Source organism: Penaeus monodon, chromosome 32 (assembly GCF_015228065.2).
Source record: "Penaeus monodon isolate SGIC_2016 chromosome 32, NSTDA_Pmon_1, whole genome shotgun sequence".
NCBI lineage: Eukaryota > Metazoa > Arthropoda > Malacostraca > Decapoda > Penaeidae > Penaeus > Penaeus monodon.
The window spans coordinates 13,892,437-13,892,783 of NC_051417.1; positions in this window are offsets into that span (position 1 = coordinate 13,892,437).

Here is a 347-nt window from a genome sequence, read left to right on the forward strand (position 1 = left end):
GAAAATAGAAAACAAAGTCTCAAAAGGAAGGATTACCTAGGAAAAATGGTGGGAAGATTGAGTAAATTATATAAACATTAGATTGAGAAGCAGATTGAAATATTAAAAAGAAGAGTATGCGTGAAAACAGAAATAAAATTTTCACATTACACGGCATTTGTAATTGGTTCTATATTTGGTGCAACAGCCATAATGACAGGAAAAGCAACATTGTCAACAATAGCATGATTTACATAGCTCTCTGGCCTTACGATAAAGCGATATCAGTATCCTTTTATTTGAATGTTTTCGTAGATAATAGAAATTGAATTTTAGGAAAAGTATTAGATACCTTTTGAAATACATGA